Below are 22,612 nucleotides of genomic sequence, written 5' to 3'. Positions count from 1 at the left end.
ACAACTTGTCAGCCATCTTTAGACTTTTGTATCTTGATATTCGGAGCAATTTCTCTAGGCAATTATTACAAATGTACACGCCTTTGTTTGCCTTACTAATGAGAAATAAAGAATGTACCTTCTTTTTTTGAAATATTAATAAAATCAGCCGTCCATTAAAACAATTTTTTTTAATTCCTTCAGTGCCTTCAACTTCATTATCAACCTCACAAGGTTTGTTTTTAATTTGCTTGATTTTGGAATTTCTTAACTTTAAAAAATCTAAAAAACCAATTCCATCTGCAACTTGTCGGCCATCTTTAGACTTTTGTATCTTGATACTCGAAGCAATTCCTCTAGGCAATTGTTAAAAATGTACACGCCTTTGTTTGCCTTACTAATGAGAAATAAAGAATGTACCTTCTTTTTTTGAAATATTAATCAAATCAGCCGTCCATTAAAACAATATTTTTAATTCCTTCAGTGCCTTCAACTTCATTATCAACCTCGCAAGGTTTGTTTTTAATTTTCTTGATTTTGGAATTTCTTAACTTTAAAAAATCTAAAAATCCAATAACATCTACAACTTGTCAGCCATCTTTAGACTTTTGTATCTTGATATTCGGAGCAATTTCTCTAGGCAATTATTACAAATGTACACGCCTTTGTTTGCCTTACTAATGAGAAATAAAGAATGTACCTTCTTTTTTTGAAATATTAATAAAATCAGCCGTCCATTAAAACAATTTTTTTAATTCCTTCAGTGCCTTCAACTTCATTATCAACCTCGCAAGGTTTGTTTTTAATTTGCTTGATTTTGGAATTTCTTAACTTTAAAAAATCTAAAAAACCAATTCCATCTGCAACTTGTCGGCCATCTTTAGACTTTTGTATCTTGATACTCGAAGCAATTCCTCTTGGCAATTATTACAAATGTAAACGCCTTTGTTTGCCTTACTAATGAGAAATAAAGAATGTACCTTCTTTTTTTGAAATATTAATAAAATCAGCCGTCCATTAAAACAATATTTTTAATTCCTTCAGTGCCTTCAACTTCATTATCAACCTCACAAGGTTTGTTTTTAATTTGCTTGATTTTGGAATTTCTTAACTTTAAAAAATCTAAAAAACCAATTCCATCTGCAACTTGTCAGCCATCTTTAGACTTTTGTATCTTGATACTCGAAGCAATTCCTCTTGGCAATTATTACAAATGTAAACGCCTTTGTTTGCCTTACTAATGAGAAATAAAGAATGTACCTTCTTTTTTTGAAATATTAATCAAATCAGCCGTCCATTAAAACAATATTTTTAATTCCTTCAGTGCCTTCAACTTCATTATCAACCTCGCAAGGTTTGTTTTTAATTTGCTTGATTTTGGAATTTCTTAACTTTAAAAAATCTAAAAATCCAATTCCATCTACAAATCGTCAGCCATCTTTAGACTTTTGTTTCTTCATACTCGAAACAATTCCTCTAGGCAATTGTTACAAATGTACACGCCTTTGTTTGCCTTACTAATGAGAAATAAAGAATGTACCTTCTTTTTTTGAAATATCAATCAAATCAGCCGTCCATTAAAACAATATTTTTAATTCCTTCAGTGCCTTCAACTTCATTATCAACCTCACAAGGTTTGTTTTTAATTTTCTTGATTTTGGAATTTCTTAACTTTAAAAAATCTAAAAATCCAATAACATCTACAACTTGTCAGCCATCTTTAGACTTTTGTATCTTGATATTCGGAGCAATTTCTCTAGGCAATTATTACAAATGTACACGCCTTTGTTTGCCTTACTAATGAGAAATAAAGAATGTACCTTCTTTTTTTGAAATATTAATAAAATCAGCCGTCCATTAAAACAATTTTTTTAATTCCTTCAGTGCCTTCAACTTCATTATCAACCTCACAAGGTTTGTTTTTAATTTGCTTGATTTTGGAATTTCTTAACTTTAAAAAATCTAAAAAACCAATTCCATCTGCAACTTGTCAGCCATCTTTAGACTTTTGTTTCTCCATATACTCGAAGCAATTCCTCTAGGCAATTGTTACAAATGTACACGCCTTTGTTTGCCTTACTAATGAGAAATAAAGAATGTACCTTCTTTTTTTGAAATATTAATCAAATCAGCCGTCCATTAAAACAATATTTTTAATTCCTTCAGTGCCTTCAACTTCATTATCAACCTCGCAAGGTTTGTTTTTAATTTTCTTGATTTTTGAATTTCTTAACTTTAAAAAATCTAAAAATCCAATAACATCTACAACTTGTCAGCCATCTTTAGACTTTTGTATCTTGATATTCGGAGCAATTTCTCTAGGCAATTATTACAAATGTACACGCCTTTGTTTGCCTTACTAATGAGAAATAAAGAATGTACCTTCTTTTTTTGAAATATTAATAAAATCAGCCGTCCATTAAAACAATTTTTTTAATTCCTTCAGTGCCTTCAACTTCATTATCAACCTCACAAGGTTTGTTTTTAATTTGCTTGATTTTGGAATTTCTTAACTTTAAAAAATCTAAAAAACCAATTCCATCTGCAACTTGTCAGCCATCTTTAGACTTTTGTTTCTCCATATACTCGAAGCAATTCCTCTAGGCAATTGTTACAAATGTACACGCCTTTGTTTGCCTTACTAATGAGAAATAAAGAATGTACCTTCTTTTTTTGAAATATTAATCAAATCAGCCGTCCATTAAAACAATATTTTTAATTCCTTCAGTGCCTTCAACTTCATTATCAACCTCGCAAGGTTTGTTTTTAATTTTCTTGATTTTGGAATTTCTTAACTTTAAAAAATCTAAAAATCCAATAACATCTACAACTTGTCAGCCATCTTTAGACTTTTGTATCTTGATATTCGGAGCAATTTCTCTAGGCAATTATTACAAATGTACACGCCTTTGTTTGCCTTACTAATGAGAAATAAAGAATGTACCTTCTTTTTTTGAAATATTAATAAAATCAGCCGTCCATTAAAACAATTTTTTTTAATTCCTTCAGTGCCTTCAACTTCATTATCACCCTCGCAAGGTTTGTTTTTAATTTGCTTGATTTTGGAATTTCTTAACTTTAAAAAATCTAAAAAACCAATTCCATCTGCAACTTGTCGGCCATCTTTAGACTTTTGTATCTTGATACTCGAAGCAATTCCTCTTGGCAATTATTACAAATGTAAACGCCTTTGTTTGCCTTACTAATGAGAAATAAAGAATGTACCTTCTTTTTTTGAAATATTAATCAAATCAGCCGTTCATTAAAACAATATTTTTAATTCCTTCAGTGCCTTCAACTTCATTATCAACCTCACAAGGTTTGTTTTTAATTTGCTTGATTTTGGAATTTCTTAACTTTAAAAAATCTAAAAAACCAATTCCATCTGCAACTTGTCAGCCATCTTTAGACTTTTGTATCTTGATACTCGAAGCAATTCCTCTTGGCAATTATTACAAATGTAAACGCCTTTGTTTGCCTTACTAATGAGAAATAAAGAATGTACCTTCTTTTTTTGAAATATTAATAAAATCAGCCGTCCATTAAAACAATATTTTTAATTCCTTCAGTGCCTTCAACTTCATTATCAACCTCACAAGGTTTGTTTTTAATTTGCTTGATTTTGGAATTTCTTAACTTTAAAAAATCTAAAAATCCAATTCCATCTACAAATCGTCAGCCATTTTTAGACTTTTGTTTCTTCATACTCGAAACAATTCCTCTAGGCAATTGTTACAAATGTACACGCCTTTGTTTGCCTTACTAATGAGAAATAAAGAATGTACCTTCTTTTTTTGAAATATTAATCAAATCAGCCGTCCATTAAAACAATATTTTTAATTCCTTCAGTGCCTTCAACTTCATTATCAACCTCGCAAGGTTTGTTTTTAATTTGCTTGATTTTGGAATTTCTTATCTTTAAAAATTCTAAAAATCCAATTCCATCTACAACTTGTCAGCCATCTTTAGACTTTTGTATGTTGATACTCGAAGCAATTCCTCAAAGCAATTATTAAAAATGTAAACGCCTTTGTTTGCCTTACTAATGAGAAATAAAGAATGTACCTTCTTTTTTTGAAATATTAATCAAATCAGCCGTCCATTAAAACAATATTTTTAATTCCTTCAGTGCCTTCAACTTCATTATCAACCTCGCAAGGTTTGTTTTTAATTTGCTTAATTTTGGAATTTTTTAACTTTAAAAAATCTAAAAAACAAATTCCATCTGCAACTTGTCAGCCATCTTTAGACTTTTGTATCTTGATACTCGAAGCACTTCCTCTTGGCAATTATTACAAATGTAAACGCCTTTGTTTGCCTTACTAATGAGAAATAAAGAATGTACCTTCTTTTTTTGAAATATTAATAAAATCAGCCGTCCATTAAAACAATTTTTTTTAATTCCTTCAGTGCCTTCAACTTCATTATCAACCTCGCAAGGTTTGTTTTTAATTTGCTTGATATTGGAATTTCTTAACTTTAAAAAATCTAAAAAACCAATTCCATCTGCAACTTGTCAGCCATCTTTAGACTTTTGTATCTTGATACTCGAAGCAATTCCTCTAGGCAATTGTTACAAATGTAAACGCCTTTGTTTTCCTTACTAATGAGAAATAAAGAATGTATCTTCTTTTTTTGAAATATTAATCAAATCAGCCGTCCTTTAACACAATATTTTTAACTCCTTCAGTGCCTTCAACTTCATTTTCAACCTCGCAAGGTTTGTTTTTAATTTGCTTGATTTTGGAATTTCTTAACTTCTTTTTTTGAAATATTAATAAAATCAGCCGTTCATTAAACAATATTCTTAATTCCTTCAGTACCTTCAACTTCATTATCAACCTCGCAAGGTTTGTTTTTAATTTGTTTACTTTTGAAATTTCTTAACTTTAAAAATTCTAAAAAACCAATTCCATCTGCAACTTGTCAGCCATCTTTAGACTTTTGTATCTTGATACTCGAAGCAATTCCTCTTGGCAATTATTACAAATGTAAACGCCTTTGTTTGCCTTACTAATGAGAAATAAAGAATGTACCTTCTTTTTTTGAAATATTAATAAAATCAGCCGTCCATTAAAACAATATTTTTAATTCCTTCAGTGCCTTCAACTTCATTATCAACCTCACAAGGTTTGTTTTTAATTTGCTTGATTTTGGAATTTCTTAACTTTAAAAAATCTAAAAATCCAATTCCATCTACAAATCGTCAGCCATTTTTAGACTTTTGTTTCTTCATACTCGAAACAATTCCTCTAGGCAATTGTTACAAATGTACACGGCTTTGTTTGCCTTACTAATGAGAAATAAAGAATGTACCTTCTTTTTTTGAAATATTAATCAAATCAGCCGTCCATTAAAACAATATTTTTAATTCCTTCAGTGCCTTCAACTTCATTATCAACCTCGCAAGGTTTGTTTTTAATTTGCTTGATTTTGGAATTTCTTATCTTTAAAAATTCTAAAAATCCAATTCCATCTACAACTTGTCAGCCATCTTTAGACTTTTGTATGTTGATACTCGAAGCAATTCCTCAAAGCAATTATTAAAAATGTAAACGCCTTTGTTTGCCTTACTAATGAGAAATAAAGAATGTACCTTCTTTTTTTGAAATATTAATCAAATCAGCCGTCCATTAAAACAATATTTTTAATTCCTTCAGTGCCTTCAACTTCATTATCAACCTCGCAAGGTTTGTTTTTAATTTGCTTAATTTTGGAATTTTTTAACTTTAAAAAATCTAAAAAACCAATTCCATCTGCAACTTGTCAGCCATCTTTAGACTTTTGTATCTTGATACTCGAAGCACTTCCTCTTGGCAATTATTACAAATGTAAACGCCTTTGTTTGCCTTACTAATGAGAAATAAAGAATGTACCTTCTTTTTTTGAAATATTAATAAAATCAGCCGTCCATTAAAACAATATTTTTAATTCCTTCAGTGCCTTCAACTTCATTATCAACCTCACAAGGTTTGTTTTTAATTTGCTTGATTTTGGAATTTCTTAACTTTAAAAAATCTAAAAATCCAATTCCATCTACAAATCGTCAGCCATTTTTAGACTTTTGTTTCTTCATACTCGAAACAATTCCTCTAGGCAATTGTTACAAATGTACACGCCTTTGTTTGCCTTACTAATGAGAAATAAAGAATGTACCTTCTTTTTTTGAAATATTAATCAAATCAGCCGTCCATTAAAACAATATTTTTAATTCCTTCAGTGCCTTCAACTTCATTATCAACCTCGCAAGGTTTGTTTTTAATTTGCTTGATTTTGGAATTTCTTATCTTTAAAAATTCTAAAAATCCAATTCCATCTACAACTTGTCAGCCATCTTTAGACTTTTGTATGTTGATACTCGAAGCAATTCCTCAAAGCAATTATTAAAAATGTAAACGCCTTTGTTTGCCTTACTAATGAGAAATAAAGAATGTACCTTCTTTTTTTGAAATATTAATCAAATCAGCCGTCCATTAAAACAATATTTTTAATTCCTTCAGTGCCTTCAACTTCATTATCAACCTCGCAAGGTTTGTTTTTAATTTGCTTAATTTTGGAATTTTTTAACTTTAAAAAATCTAAAAAACCAATTCCATCTGCAACTTGTCAGCCATCTTTAGACTTTTGTATCTTGATACTCGAAGCACTTCCTCTTGGCAATTATTACAAATGTAAACGCCTTTGTTTGCCTTACTAATGAGAAATAAAGAATGTACCTTCTTTTTTTGAAATATTAATAAAATCAGCCGTCCATTAAAACAATTTTTTTTAATTCCTTCAGTGCCTTCAACTTCATTATCAACCTCGCAAGGTTTGTTTTTAATTTGCTTGATATTGGAATTTCTTAACTTTAAAAAATCTAAAAAACCAATTCCATCTGCAACTTGTCAGCCATCTTTAGACTTTTGTATCTTGATACTCGAAGCAATTCCTCTAGGCAATTGTTACAAATGTAAACGCCTTTGTTTTCCTTACTAATGAGAAATAAAGAATGTATCTTCTTTTTTTGAAATATTAATCAAATCAGCCGTCCTTTAACACAATATTTTTAACTCCTTCAGTGCCTTCAACTTCATTTTCAACCTCGCAAGGTTTGTTTTTAATTTGCTTGATTTTGGAATTTCTTAACTTCTTTTTTTGAAATATTAATAAAATCAGCCGTTCATTAAACAATATTCTTAATTCCTTCAGTACCTTCAACTTCATTATCAACCTCGCAAGGTTTGTTTTTAATTTGTTTACTTTTGAAATTTCTTAACTTTAAAAATTCTAAAAAACCAATTCCATCTGCAACTTGTCAGCCATCTTTAGACTTTTGTATCTTGATACTCGAAGCAATTCCTCTTGGCAATTATTACAAATGTAAACGCCTTTGTTTGCCTTACTAATGAGAAATAAAGAATGTACCTTCTTTTTTTGAAATATTAATAAAATCAGCCGTCCATTAAAACAATATTTTTAATTCCTTCAGTGCCTTCAACTTCATTATCAACCTCACAAGGTTTGTTTTTAATTTGCTTGATTTTGGAATTTCTTAACTTTAAAAAATCTAAAAATCCAATTCCATCTACAAATCGTCAGCCATTTTTAGACTTTTGTTTCTTCATACTCGAAACAATTCCTCTAGGCAATTGTTACAAATGTACACGCCTTTGTTTGCCTTACTAATGAGAAATAAAGAATGTACCTTCTTTTTTTGAAATATTAATCAAATCAGCCGTCCATTAAAACAATATTTTTAATTCCTTCAGTGCCTTCAACTTCATTATCAACCTCGCAAGGTTTGTTTTTAATTTGCTTGATTTTGGAATTTCTTATCTTTAAAAATTCTAAAAATCCAATTCCATCTACAACTTGTCAGCCATCTTTAGACTTTTGTATGTTGATACTCGAAGCAATTCCTCAAAGCAATTATTAAAAATGTAAACGCCTTTGTTTGCCTTACTAATGAGAAATAAAGAATGTACCTTCTTTTTTTGAAATATTAATCAAATCAGCCGTCCATTAAAACAATATTTTTAATTCCTTCAGTGCCTTCAACTTCATTATCAACCTTGCAAGGTTTGTTTTTAATTTGCTTAATTTTGGAATTTTTTAACTTTAAAAAATCTAAAAAACCAATTCCATCTGCAACTTGTCAGCCATCTTTAGACTTTTGTATCTTGATACTCGAAGCACTTCCTCTTGGCAATTATTACAAATGTAAACGCCTTTGTTTGCCTTACTAATGAGAAATAAAGAATGTACCTTCTTTTTTTGAAATATTAATAAAATCAGCCGTCCATTAAAACAATTTTTTTTAATTCCTTCAGTGCCTTCAACTTCATTATCAACCTCGCAAGGTTTGTTTTTAATTTGCTTGATATTGGAATTTCTTAACTTCTTTTTTTGAAATATTAATAAAATCATCCGTCCATTAAAACAATATTTTTAATTCCTTCAGTACCTTCAACTTCTTTATCAACCTCGCAAGGTTTGTTTTTAATTTGCTTGATTTTGGAATTTCTTTACTTTAAAAAATCTAAAAAACCAATTCCATCTGCAACTTGTCAGCCATCTTTAGACTTTTGTATCTTGATACTCGAAGCAATTCCTCAAGGCAATTATTACAAATGTAAACGCCATTGTTTGCCTTACTTATGAGAAATAAAGAATGTACCTTCTTTTTTTGAAATAATAATAAAATCAGCCGTTCATTAAACAATATTCTTAATTCCTTCAGTACCTTCAACTTCATTATCAACCTCGCAAGGTTTGTTTTTAATTTGCTTGATTTTGGAATTTCTTAACTTTAAAAAATCTAAAAAACCAATTCCATCTGCAACTTGTCAGCCATCTTTAGACTTTTGTATCTTGATACTCGAAGCAATTCCTCTAGGCAATTGTTACAAATGTAAACGCCTTTGTTTTCCTTACTAATAAGAAATAAAGAATGTACCTTCTTTTTTTGAAATATTAATAAAATCAGCCGTCCATTAAAACAATTTTTTTAATTCCTTCAGTGCCTTCAACTTCATTATCAACCTCGCAAGGTTTGTTTTTAATTTGCTTGATTTTGGAAATTCTTAACTTTAAAAAATCTAAAAAACCAATTCCATCTGCCACTTGTCAGCCATCTTTAGACTTTTGTTTCTTCATACTCGAAGCAATTCCTCTAGGCAATTGTTACAAATGTACACGTCTTTGTTTGCCTTACTAATGAGAGATAAAGAATGTACTTTCTTTTTTTGAAATATTAATAAAATCAGCCGTCCATTAAAACAATATTTTTAATTCCTTCAGTACCTTCAACTTCTTTATCAACCTCGCAAGGTTTGTTTTTAATTTGCTTGATTTTGGAATTTCTTAACTTCTTTTTTTGAAATATTAATAAAATCAGCCGTCCATTAAAACAATTTTTTTTAATTCCTTCAGTGCCTTCAACTTCATTATCAACCTCGCAAGGTTTGTTTTTAATTTGCTTGATATTGGAAATTCTTAACTTTAAAAAATCTAAAAAACCAATTCCATCTGCAACTTGTCAGCCATCTTTAGACTTTTGTATCTTGATACTCGAAGCAATTCCTCAAGGCAATTATTACAAATGTAAACGCCATTGTTTGCCTTACTTATGAGAAATAAAGAATGTACCTTCTTTTTTTGAAATATTAATAAAATCAGCCATTCATTAAAACAATATTCTTAATTCCTTCAGTACCTTCAACTTCATTATCAACCTCGCAAGGTTTGTTTTTAATTTGCTTGATTTTGGAATTTCTTAACTTTAAAAAATCTAAAAAACCAATTCCATCTGCAACTTGTCAGCCATCTTTAGACTTTTGTTTCTTCATACTCGAAGCAATTCCTCTAGGCAATTATTACAAATGTAAACGCCTTTGTTTGCCTTACTAATGAGAAATAAAGAATGTACCTTCTTTTTTTGAAATATTAATCAAATCAGCCGTCCATTAAAACAATATTTTTAATTCCTTCAGTACCTTCAACTTCATTATCAACCTCGCAAGGTTTGTTTTTAATTTGCTTGATTTTGGAATTTCTTAACTTTAAAAAATCTAAAAAACCAATTCCATCTGCAACTTGTCAGCCATCTTTAGACTTTTGTTTCTTCATACTCGAAGCAATTCCTCTAGGCAATTATTAAAAATGTAAACGCCTTTGTTTGCCTTACTAATGAAAAATAAAGAATGTACCTTCTTTTTTTGAAATATTAATAAAATCAGCCGTCCATTAAAACAATATTCTTAATTCCTTCAGTACCTTCAACTTCATTATCAACCTCGCAAGGTTTGTTTTTAATTTGCTTGATTTTGGAATTTCTTAACTTTAAAAAATCTAAAAAACCAATTCCATCTGCAACTTGTCAGCCATCTTTAGACTTTTGTTTCTTCATACTCGAAGCAATTCCTCTAGGCAATTATTACAAATGTAAACGCCTTTGTTTGCCTTACTAATGAGAAATAAAGAATGTACCTTCTTTTTTTGAAATATTAATAAAATCAGCCGTCCATTAAAACAATATTTTTAATTCCTTCAGTGCCTTCAACGTCATTATCAACCTCGCAAGGTTTGTTTTTAATTTGCTTGATTTTGGAATTTCTTAACTTTAAAAAATCTAAAAATCCAATAACATCTACAACTTGTCAGCCATCTTTAGACTTTTGTATCTTGATACTCGGAGCAATTTCTCTAGGCAATTGTTACAAATGTACACGCCTTTGTTTGCCTTACTAATGAGAAATAAAGAATGTACCTTCTTTTTTTGAAATATTAATAAAATCAGCCGTCCATTAAAACAATATTCTTAATTCCTTCAGTACCTTCAACTTCATTATCAACCTCGCAAGGTTTGTTTTTAATTTGCTTGATTTTGGAATTTCTTAACTTTAAAAAATCTAAAAAACCAATTCCATCTGCAACTTGTCAGCCATCTTTAGACTTTTGTTTCTTCATACTCGAAGCAATTCCTCTAGGCAATTATTACAAATGTAAACGCCTTTGTTTGCCTTACTAATGAGAAATAAAGAATGTACCTTCTTTTTTTGAAATATTAATAAAATCAGCCGTCCATTAAAACAATATTTTTAATTCCTTCAGTGCCTTCAACGTCATTATCAACCTCGCAAGGTTTGTTTTTAATTTGCTTGATTTTGGAATTTCTTAACTTTAAAAAATCTAAAAATCCAATAACATCTACAACTTGTCAGCCATCTTTAGACTTTTGTATCTTGATACTCGGAGCAATTTCTCTAGGCAATTGTTACAAATGTACACGCCTTTGTTTGCCTTACTAATGAGAAATAAAGAATGTACCTTCTTTTTTTGAAATATTAATAAAATCAGCCGTCCATTAAAAAAATTTTTTTTAATTCCTTCAGTGCCTTCAACTTCATTATCAACCTCGCAAGGTTTGTTTTTAATTTGCTTGATTTTGGAATTTCTTTACTTTAAAAAATCTAAAAAACCAATTCCATCTGCAACTTGTCAGCCATCTTTAGACTTTTGTATCTTGATACTCGAAGCAATTCCTCTTGGCAATTTTTACAAATGTAAACGCCTTTGTTTGCCTTACTAATGAGAAATAAAGAATGTACCTTCTTTTTTTGAAATATTAATCAAATCAGCCGTCCATTAAAACAATATTTTTAATTCCTTCAGTGCCTTCAACTTCATTATCAACCTCGCAAGGTTTGTTTTTAATTTGCTTGATTTTGGAATTTCTTATCTTTAAAAATTCTAAAAATCCAATTCCATCTACAACTTGTCAGCCATCTTTAGACTTTTGTTTCTTCATACTCGAAGCAATTCCTCTAGGCAATTGTTACAAATGTACACGCCTTTGTTTGCCTTACTAATGAGAAATAAAGAATGTACCTTCTTTTTTTGAAATATTAATGAAATCAGCCGTCCATTAAAACAATATTTTTAATTCCTTCAGTGCCTTCAACTTCATTATCAACCTCGCAAGGTTTGTTTTTAATTTGCTTGATTTTGGAATTTCTTAACTTTAAAAATTCTAAAAATCCAATTCCATCTACAACTTGTCAGCCATCTTTAGACTTTTGTATCTTGATACTCGAAGCAATTCCTCTTGGCAATTATTAAAAATGTAGACGCCTTTGTTTGCCTTACTAATGAGAAATAAAGAATGTACCTTCTTTTTTTGAAATATTAATCAAATCAGCCGTCCATTTAAACAATATTTTTAATTCCTTCAGTGCCTTCAACTTCATTTTCAACCTCGCAAGGTTTGTTTTTAATTTGCTTGATTTTGGAATTTCTTAACTTCTTTTTTTGAAATATTAATAAAATCAGCCGTCCATTAAAACAATATTTTTAATTCCTTCAGTACCTTCAACTTCATTATCAACCTCGCAAGGTTTGTTTTTAATTTGCTTGATTTTGGAATTTCTTTACTTTATAAAATCTAAAAAACCAATTCCATCTGCAACTTGTCAGCCAACTTTAGACTTTTGTATCTTGATACTCGAAGCAATTCCTCTTGGCAATTATTACAAATGTAAACGCCTTTGTTTGCCTTACTAATGAGAAATAAAGAATGTACCTTCTTTTTTTGAAATATTAATAAAATCCGCCGTCCATTAAAACAATATTTTTAATTCCTTAAGTGCCTTTAACTTCATTTTCAACCTCGCAAGGTTTGTTTTTAATTTGCTTGATTTTGGAATTTCTTAACTTCTTTTTTTGAAATATTAATAAAATCAGCCGTCCATTAAAACAATATTTTTAGTTCCTTCAGTGCCTTCAACTTCATTTTCAACCTCGCAAGGTTTGTTTTTAATTTGCTTGATTTTGGAATTTCTTAACTTCTTTTTTTGAAATATTAATCAAATCAGCCGTCCGTTAAAACAATATTTTTAATTCCTTCAGTGCCTTCAACTTCATTATCAACCTCGCAAGGTTTGTTTTTAATTTGCTTGATTTTGGAATTTCTTAACTTTAAAAATTCTAAAAATCCAATTCCATCTACAACTTGTTAGCCATCTTTAGACTTTTGTATCTTGATACTCGAAGCAATTCCTCTTGGCAATTATTAAAAATGTAAACGCTTTCGTTTGCCTTACTAATGAGAAATAAAGAATGTACCTTTTTTTTTGAAATATTAATCAAATCAGCCGTCCATTAAAACATTATTTTTAATTCCTTCAGTGCCTTCAACTTCATTATCAACCTCGCAAGGTTTGTTTTCAATTTGCTTGATTTTGGAATTTCTTAACTTTAAAAAATCTAAAAATCCAATTCCATCTACAACTTGTCAGCCATCTTTAGACTTTTGTTTCTTCAAACTCGAAGCAATTCCTCTAGGCAATTGTTACAAATGTACACGCCTTTGTTTGCCTTACTAATGAGAAATAAAGAATGTACCTTCTTTTTTTGAAATATTAATCAAATCAGCCGTCCATTAAAACAATATTTTTAATTCCTTCAGTGCCTTCAACTTCATTATCAACCTCGCAAAGTTTGTTTTTAATTTGCTTGATTTTGGAATTTCTTAACTTTAAAAAATCTAAAAAACCAATTCCATCTGCAACTTGTCAGCCATCTTTAGACTTTTGTTTCTTCATACTCGAAGCAATTCCTCTAGGCAATTATTACAAATGTAAACGCCTTTGTTTGCCTTACTAATGAGAAATAAAAAATGTACCTTCTTTTTTTGAAATATTAATCAAATCAGCCGTCCATTAAAACAATATTTTTAATTCCTTCAGTGCCTTCAACTTCATTTTCAACCTCGCAAGGTTTGTTTTTAATTTGCTTGATTTTGGAATTTCTTAACTTCTTTCTTTGAAATATTAATAAAATCAGCCGTCCATTAAAACAATATTTTTAATTCCTTCAGTACCTTCAACTTCATTATCAACCTCGCAAGGTTTGTTTTTAATTTGCTTGATATTGGAAATTCTTAACTTTAAAAAATCTAAAAAACCAATTCCATCTGCAACTTGTCAGCCATCTTTAGACTTTTGTATCTTGATACTCGAAGCAATTCCTCTAGGCAATTATTACAAATGTAAACGCCTTTGTTTGCCTTATTAATGAGAAATAAAGAATGTACCTTCTTTTTTTGAAATATTAATAAAATCAGCCGTCCATTAAAACAATATTTTTAATTCCTTCAGTGCCTTCAACTTCATTATCAACCTCGCAAGGTTTGTTTTTAATTTGCTTGATTTTGGAAATTCTTAACTTTAAAAAATCTAAAAAATCAATTCCATCTGCCACTTGTCAGCCATCTTAAGACTTTTGTTTCTTCATACTCGAAGCAATTCCTCTAGGCAATTGTTACAAATGTACACGTCTTTGTTTGCCTTACTAATGAGAAATAAAGAATGTACCTTCTTTTTTTGAAATATTATTAAAATCAGCCGTCCATTAAAACAATATTTTTAATTCCTTCAGTGCCTTCAACTTCATTATCAACCTCGCAAGGTTTGTTTTTAATTTGCTTGATATTGGAATTTCTTAACTTCTTTTTTTGAAATATTAATAAAATCAGCCGTCCATTAAAACAATATTTTTAATTCCTTCAGTACCTTCAACTTCATTATCAACCTCGCAAGGTTTGTTTTTAATTTGCTTGATATTGGAAATTCTTAACTTTAAAAAATCTAAAAAACCAATTCCATCTGCAACTTGTCAGCCATCTTTAGATTTTTGTATCTTGATACTCGAAGCAATTCCTCTAGGCAATTATTACAAATGTAAACGCCTTTGTTTGCCTTACTTATGAGAAATAAAGAATGTACCTTCTTTTTTTGAAATATTAATAAAATCAGCCGTCCATTAAAACAATATTCCTAATTCCTTCAGTACCTTCAACTTCATTATCAACCTCGCTAGGTTTGTTTTTAATTTGCTTGATTTTGGAATTTCGTAACTTTAAAAAATCTAAAAAACCAATTCCATCTGCAGCTTGTCAGCCATCTTTAGACTTTTGTTTCTTCATACTCGAAGCAATTCCTCTAGGCAATTATTACAAATGTAAACGCCTTTGTTTGCCTTACTAATGAGAAATAAAGAATGTACCTTCTTTTTTTGAAATATTAATCAAATCAGCCGTCCATTAAAACAATATTTTTAATTCCTTCAGTACCTTCAACTTCATTATCAACCTCGCAAGGTTTGTTTTTAATTTGCTTGATTTTGGAATTTCTTAACTTTAAAAAATCTAAAAATCCAATAACATCTACAACTTGTCAGCCATCTTTAGACTTTTGTTTCTTCATACTCGAAGCAATTCCTCTAGGCAATTATTACAAATGTAAACGGCTTTGTTTGCCTAACTAATGAGAAATAAAGAATGTACCTTCTTTTTTTGAAATATTAATCAAATCAGCCGTCCATTAAAACAATATTTTTAATTCCTTCAGTACCTTCAACTTCATTATCAACCTCGCAAGGTTTGTTTTTAATTTGCTTGATTTTGGAATTTCTTAACTTTAAAAAATCTAAAAATCCAATAACATCTACAACTTGTCAGCCATCTTTAGACTTTTGTTTCTTCATACTCGAAGCAATTCCTCTAGGCAATTATTACAAATGTAAACGCCTTTGTTTGCCTTACTAATGAGAAATAAAGAATGTACCTTCTTTTTTTGAAATATTAATAAAATCAGCCGTCCATTAAAACAATATTTTTAATTCCATCAGTACCTTCAACTTCATTATCAACCTCGCAAGGTTTGTTTTTAATTTGCTTGATTTTGGAATTTCTTAACTTTAAAAAATCTAAAAAACCAATTCCATCTGCAACTTGTCAGCCATCTTTAGACTTTTGTATCTTGATACTCGAAGCAATTCCTCTAGGCAATTGTTACAAATGTACACGCCTTTGTTTGCCTTACTAATGAGAAATAAAGAATGTACCTTCTTTTTTTGAAATATTAATAAAATCAGCCGTCCATTAAAACAATTTTTTTAATTCCTTCAGTACCTTCAACTTCATTATCAACCTCGCAAGGTTTGTTTTTAATTTGCTTGATTTTGGAATTTCTTAACTTTAAAAAATCTAAAAAACCAATTCCATCTGCAACTTGTCAGCCATCTTTAGACTTTTGTTTCTTCATACTCGAAGCAATTCCTCTAGGCAATTGTTACAAATGTACACGCCTTTGTTTGCCTTACTAATGAGAAATAAAGAATGTACCTTCTTTTTTTGAAATATTAATCAAATCAGCCGTCCATTAAAACAATATTCTTAATTCCTTCAGTACCTTCAACTTCATTATCAACCTCGCAAGGTTTGTTTTTAATTTGCTTGATTTTGGAATTTCTTAACTTTAAAAAATCTAAAAAACCAATTCCATCTGCAACTTGTCAGCCATCTTTAGACTTTTGTATCTTGATACTCGAAGCAATTCCTCTAGGCAATTGTTACAAATGTACACGCCTTTGTTTGCCTTACTAATGAGAAATAAAGAATGTACCTTCTTTTTTTGAAATATTAATAAAATCAGCCGTCCATTAAAACAATTTTTTTAATTCCTTCAGTACCTTCAACTTCATTATCAACCTCGCAAGGTTTGTTTTTAATTTGCTTGATTTTGGAATTTCTTAACTTTAAAAAATCTAAAAAACCAATTTCATCTGCAACTTGTCAGCCATCTTTAGACTTTTGTTTCTTCATACTCGAAGCAATTCCTCTAGGCAATTATTACAAATGTAAACGCCTTTGTTTGCCTTACTAATGAGAAATAAAGAATGTACCTTCTTTTTTTGAAATATTAATCAAATCAGCCGTCCATTAAAACAATATTCTTAATTCCTTCAGTACCTTCAACTTCATTATCAACCTCGCAAGGTTTGTTTTTAATTTGCTTGATTTTGGAATTTCTTAACTTTAAAAAATCTAAAAAACAAATTCCATCTGCAACTTGTCAGCCATCTTTAGACTTTTGTTTCTTCATACTCGAAGCAATTCCTCTAGGCAATTATTACAAATGTAAACGCCTTTGTTTGCCTTACTAATGAGAAATAAAGAATGTACCTTCTTTTTTTGAAATATTAATAAAATCAGCCGTCCATTAAAACAATATTTTTAATTCCATCAGTGCCTTCAACTTCATTATCAACCTCGCAAGGTTTGTTTTTAATTTGCTTGATTTTGGAATTTCTTAACTTTAAAAAATCTAAAAAACCAATTCCATCTGCAACTTGTCAGCCATCTTTATACTTTTGTATCTTGATACTCGAAGCAATTCCTCTAGGCAATTATTACAAATGTACACGCCTTTGTTTGCCTTACTAATGAGAAATAAAGAATGTACCTTCTTTTTTTGAAATATTAATAAAATCAGCCGTCTATTAAATCAATATTTTTAATTCCTTCAGTGCCTTCAACTTCATTATCAACCTCGCTAGGTTTGTTTTTAATTTGCTTGATATTGGAATTTCTTAACTTCTTTTTTTGAAATATTAATAAAATCAGCCGTCCATTAAAACAATATTCTTAATTCCTTCAGTACCTTCAACTTCATTATCAACCTTGCAAGGTTTGTTTTTAATTTGCTTGATATTGGAAATTCTTAACTTTAAAAAATCTAAAAAACCAATTCCATCTGCAACTTGTCAGCCATCTTTAGACTTTTGTATCTTGATACTCGAAGCAATTCCTCTAGGCAATTGTTACAAATGTACACGCCTTTGTTTGCCTTACTAATGAGAAATAAAGAATGTACCTTCTTTTTTTGAAATATTAATCAAATCAGCCGTCCATTAAAACAATTTTTTTAATTCCTTCAGTACCTTCAACTTCATTATCAACCTCGCAAGGTTTGTTTTTAATTTGCTTGATTTTGGAATTTCTTAACTTTAAAAAATCTAAAAAACCAATTCCATCTGCAACTTGTCAGCCATCTTTAGACTTTTGTTTTTTCATACTCGAAGCAATTCCTCTAGGCAATTATTACAAATGTAAACGCCTTTGTTTGCCTTACTAATGAGAAATAAAGAATGTACCTTCTTTTTTTGAAATATTAATCAAATCAGCCGTCCATTAAAACAATATTCTTAATTCCTTCAGTACCTTCAACTTCATTATCAACCTCGCAAGGTTTGTTTTTAATTTGCTTGATTTCGGAATTTCTTAACTTTAAAAAATCTAAAAAACAAATTCCATCTGCAACTTGTCAGCCATCTTTAGACTTTTGTTTCTTCATACTCGAAGCAATTCCTCTAGGCAATTATTACAAATGTAAACGCCTTTGTTTGCCTTACTAATGAAAAATAAAGAATGTACCTTCTTTTTTTGAAATATTAATAAAATCAGCCGTCCATTAAAACAATATTTTTAATTCCATCAGTGCCTTCAACTTCATTATCAACCTCGCAAGGTTTGTTTTTAATTTGCTTGATTTTGGAATTTCTTAACTTTAAAAAATCTAAAAAACCAATTCCATCTGCAACTTGTCAGCCATCTTTATACTTTTGTATCTTGATACTCGAAGCAATTCCTCTAGGCAATTATTACAAATGTACACGCCTTTGTTTGCCTTACTAATGAGAAATAAAGAATGTACCTTCTTTTTTTGAAATATTAATAAAATCAGCCGTCTATTAAATCAATATTTTTAATTCCTTCAGTGCCTTCAACTTCATTATCAACCTCGCTAGGTTTGTTTTTAATTTGCTTGATTTTGGAAATTCTTAACTTTAAAAAATCTAAAAAACCAATTCCATCTGCAACTTGTCAGCCATCTTTAGACTTTTGTATGTTGATACTCGAAGCAATTCCTCAAGGCAATTGTTACAAATGTACACGTCTTTGTTTGCCTTACTAATGAGAAATAAAGAATGTACCTTCTTTTTTTGAAATATTATTAAAATCAGCCGTCCATTAAAACAATATTTTTAATTCCTTCAGTGCCTTCAACTTCATTATCAACCTCGCAAGGTTTGTTTTTAATTTGCTTGATATTGGAAATTCTTAACTTTAAAAAATCTAAAAAACCAATTCCATCTGCAACTTGTCAGCCATCTTTAGACTTTTGTATCTTGATACTCGAAGCAATTCCTCTAGGCAATTGTTACAAATGTACACGCCTTTGTTTGCCTTACTAATGAGAAATAAAGAATGTACCTTCTTTTTTTGAAATATTAATAAAATCAGCCGTCCATTAAAACAATTTTTTTAATTCCTTCAGTACCATCAACTTCATTATCAACCTCGCAAGGTTTGTTTTTAATTTGCTTGATTTTGGAATTTCTTAACTTTAAAAAATCTAAAAAACCAATTCCATCTGCAACTTGTTAGCCATCTTTAGACTTTTGTTTCTTCATACTCGAAGCAATTCCTCTAGGCAATTATTACAAATGTAAACGCCTTTGTTTGCCTTACTAATGAGAAATAAAGAATGTACCTTCTTTTTTTGAAATATTAATCAAATCAGCCGTCCATTAAAACAATATTCTTAATTCCTTCAGTACCTTCAACTTCATTATCAACCTCGCAAGGTTTGTTTTTAATTTGCTTGATTTTGGAATTTCTTAACTTTAAAAAATCTAAAAAACAAATTCCATCTGCAACTTGTCAGCCATCTTTAGACTTTTGTTTCTTCATACTCGAAGCAATTCCTCTAGGCAATTATTACAAATGTAAACGCCTTTGTTTGCCTTACTAATGAGAAATAAAGAATGTACCTTCTTTTTTTGAAATATTAATAAAATCAGCCGTCCATTAAAACAATATTTTTAATTCCATCAGTGCCTTAAACTTCATTATCAACCTCGCAAGGTTTGTTTTTAATTTGCTTGATTTTGGAATTTCTTAACTTTAAAAAATCTAAAAAACCAATTCCATCTGCAACTTGTCAGCCATCTTTATACTTTTGTATCTTGATACTCGAAGCAATTCCTCTAGGCAATTATTACAAATGTACACGCCTTTGTTTGCCTTACTAATGAGAAATAAAGAATGTACCTTCTTTTTTTGAAATATTAATAAAATCAGCCGTCTATTAAATCAATATTTTTAATTCCTTCAGTGCCTTCAACTTCATTATCAACCTCACAAGGTTTGTTTTTAATTTGCTTGATTTTGGAATTTCTTAACTTTAAAAAATCTAAAAAACCAATTCCATCTGCAACTTGTCAGCCATCTTTAGACTTTTGTTTCTCCATATACTCGAAGCAATTCCTCTAGGCAATTGTTACAAATGTACACGCCTTTGTTTGCCTTACTAATGAGAAATAAAGAATGTACCTTCTTTTTTTGAAATATTATTAAAATCAGCCGTCCATTAAAACAATATTTTTAATTCCTTCAGTGCCTTCAACTTCATTATCAACCTCGCAAGGTTTGTTTTTAATTTGCTTGATATTGGAATTTCTTAACTTCTTTTTTTGAAATATTAATAAAATCAGCCGTCCATTAAAACAATATTTTTAATTCCTTCAGTACCTTCAACTTCATTATCAACCTCGCAAGGTTTGTTTTTAATTTGCTTGATATTGGAAATTCTTAACTTTAAAAAATCTAAAAAACCAATTCCATCTGCAACTTGTCAGCCATCTTTAGACTTTTGTTTCTTCATACTCGAAGCAATTCCTCTAGGCAATTATTACAAATGTAAACGCCTTTGTTTGCCTTACTAATGAGAAATAAAGAATGTACCTTCTTTTTTTGAAATATTAATCAAATCAGCCGTCCATTAAAACAATATTTTTAATTCCTTCAGTACCTTCAACTTCTTTATCAACCTCGCAAGGTTTGTTTTTAATTTGCTTGATATTGGAATTTCTTAACTTCTTTTTTTGAAATATTAATAAAATCAGCCGTCCATTAAAACAATATTTTTAATTCCTTCAGTACCTTCAACTTCATTATCAACCTCGCAAGGTTTGTTTTTAATTTGCTTGATTTTGGAATTTCTTAACTTTAAAAAATCTAAAAATCCAATAACATCTACAACTTGTCAGCCATCTTTAGACTTTTGTTTCTTCATACTCGAAGCAATTCCTCTAGGCAATTATTACAAATGTAAACGCCTTTGTTTGCCTAACTAATGAGAAATAAAGAATGTACCTTCTTTTTTTGAAATATTAATCAAATCAGCCCTCCATTAAAACAATTTTTTTAATTCCTTCAGTACCTTCAACTTCATTATCAACCTCGCAAGGTTTGTTTTTAATTTGCTTGATTTTGGAATTTCTTAACTTTAAAAAATCTAAAAATCCAATAACATCTACAACTTGTCAGCCATCTTTAGACTTTTGTTTCTTCATACTCGAAGCAATTCCTCTAGGCAATTATTACAAATGTAAACGCCTTTGTTTGCCTTACTAATGAGAAATAAAGAATGTACCTTCTTTTTTTGAAATATTAATCAAATCAGCCGTCCATTAAAACAATATTTTTAATTCCTTCAGTACCTTCAACTTCATTATCAACCTCGCAAGGTTTGTTTTTAATTTGCTTGATTTTGGAAATTCTTAACTTTAAAAAATCTAAAAAACAAATTCCATCTGCAACTTGTCAGCCATCTTTAGACTTTTGTTTCTTCATACTCGAAGCAATTCCTCTAGGCAATTATTACAAATGTAAACGCCTTTGTTTGCCTAACTAATGAGAAATAAAGATTGTACCTTCTTTTTTTGAAATATTAATAAAATCAGCCGTCCATTAAAACAATATTTTTAATTCCTTCAGTACCTTCAACTTCATTATCAACCTCGCAAGGTTTGTTTTTAATTTGCTTGATTTTGGAATTTCTTAACTTTAAAAAATCTAAAAAACCAATTCCATCTGCAACTTGTCAGCCATCTTTAGACTTTTCTTTCTTCATACTCGAAGCAATTCCTCTAGGCAATTATTACAAATGTAAACGCCTTTGTTTGCCTTACTAATGAGAAATAAAGAATGTACCTTCTTTTTTTGAAATATTAATCAAATCAGCCGTCCATTAAAACAATATTCTTAATTCCTTCAGTACCTTCAACTTCATTATCAACCTCGCAAGGTTTGTTTTTAATTTGCTTGATTTTGGAATTTCTTAACTTTAAAAAATCTAAAAAACCAATTCCATCTGCAACTTGTCAGCCATCTTTATACTTTTGTATCTTGATACTCGAAGCAATTCCTCTAGGCAATTATTACAAATGTACACGCCTTTGTTTGCCTTACTAATGAGAAATAAAGAATGTACCTTCTTTTTTTGAAATATTAATAAAATCAGCCGTCTATTAAATCAATATTTTTAATTCCTTCAGTGCCTTCAACTTCATTATCAACCTCGCAAGGTTTGTTTTTGATTTGTTTACTTTTGAAATTTCTTAACTTTAAAAAATCTAAAAAACCAGTTCCATCTGCAACTTGTCAGCCATCTTTAGACTTTTGTTTCTTCATACTCGAAGCATTTCCTCTAGGCAATTATTACAAATGTAAACGCCTTTGTTTGCCTTACTAATGAGAAATAAAGAATGTACCTTCTTTTTTTGAAATATTAATAAAATCAGCCGTCCATTAAAATAATTTTTTTAATTCCTTCAGTGCCTTCAACTTCATTATCAACCTCGCAAGGTTTGTTTTTAATTTGCTTGATTTTGGAATTTCTTAACTTTAAAAAATCTAAAAAACCAATTCCATCTGCAACTTGTCAGCCATCTTTATACTTTTGTA

The sequence above is a fragment of the Rhopilema esculentum genome, chromosome 7, assembly GCF_057945365.1.
Source record: "Rhopilema esculentum isolate cy_ngs chromosome 7, ASM5794536v1, whole genome shotgun sequence".
Classification (NCBI taxonomy): Eukaryota; Metazoa; Cnidaria; class Scyphozoa; order Rhizostomeae; family Rhizostomatidae; genus Rhopilema; species Rhopilema esculentum.
The sequence above is the reverse complement of the archived record's forward strand: the minus strand, read 5'-3'. Positions refer to the sequence as shown.